This window comes from Vulpes lagopus, chromosome 6 (genome assembly GCF_018345385.1).
Source record: "Vulpes lagopus strain Blue_001 chromosome 6, ASM1834538v1, whole genome shotgun sequence".
Lineage (NCBI taxonomy): Eukaryota > Metazoa > Chordata > Mammalia > Carnivora > Canidae > Vulpes > Vulpes lagopus.
In genome coordinates, this window is record NC_054829.1 from 79,615,229 (window position 1) to 79,616,361 (window position 1,133).

The following is a 1,133-nucleotide window of genomic DNA, read 5'->3' on the forward strand; positions in this document are numbered from 1 at the left end:
GTAAATAACATATCTTATAAAAGGTTAGTACCCAAAATATATAAAGAACTTAAGTGATTCAAACCCCCAAAATAATCCAATTAAAAATGCACAGAAGACAAATTAAATCTTTAAAAGCAGGGAGGGGGGGCACCTGGGTATCTCAGTCAGTTAAGCATCTGCCTTTGGCTCAGGCTGTGATCCCAGAGTCCCAGGATGGAGCCCTACATCGGCTCTCTGCTCAGCAGAGAGAGAGTCTACTTCTCCCTCCCCCTATTCATGCTCTCTCTCTCTCTCTTTCAAATAAATAAATAGAATCTTCAAAAAATAGTTTTTCCTAGCAGTTTGATTTTTATTCACCAGATTCATGATAATTTATCCACTGATTATGACTTTACTAATCAAGCTCTTAATAATTAGAGAGATAATAAAAGAGAATGTAGAAATCTTTTAGCATGTGGAACATTGCCACAATACTTTCTCCTCACAAAATATTATTTTAATATTTCATGAGTTTGCATGTTATTCTTGTGCAGGGGCTAATATTCTCTCTATTGTTCCAACTTTAGTATACGGACTGCCAAAGTGAGCACAGAAAACATTATTTTAAAAGTAAATAGTGGTTCTGGTAGATTAAATTAAAATTTAGAGCAGAAACATAATGGATCAGATCAATGTTTAATGTTTCAGAAATAACTGGCAGTGATCTGAAGGATCTATTGCAAATAGGAGACCAGATAGGTAATATTTTAATGACTTGAACTCAGCAGCAGAGAGTGGGTGACAATTATCTGAATTTGAGAGATGTTCCAGAAATGGGGATGGAGGCTGGAAAAGAGGAAATGTTAAACAGAAAATCAAAACATAATCTCAAGTGAATAGCTGCAGTGAACACTTACTAGCTTTTCATAAAAGTGGAGATACAGATTACAGTGAATGATGAAGAGTTGAGGAAATTTTTGGAAGCTCCACATCACGGCATGAACATTTAAGACATTTGAAAGTCTACACTTATCTGCCCATTGTCATCTCCCTTTACTATCTACTAACCCTCTCTCTTACCCCAGTGCTCCCTCCAAAGGATCTAGTAAGTCAGTAGTAGAAACATGTTCTGCAGTTTTTATTTATACCATTTTCCTCCTGGGTGATATAAA

The 1,133-nt window shown here is 35.9% G+C and overlaps 1 non-coding gene across 1 annotated transcript; it reads right to left on the reverse strand.

Annotated features, from left to right (window-relative positions):
* Nucleotides 1-470: 470 nt before the first annotated feature.
* LOC121494016 lies at nucleotides 471-572 on the reverse strand. Its single transcript, XR_005988663.1, has one exon. It is a non-coding gene; the product is annotated as a U6 spliceosomal RNA (small nuclear RNA).
* Between the last annotated feature and the right edge of the window lie 561 nt (nucleotides 573-1,133).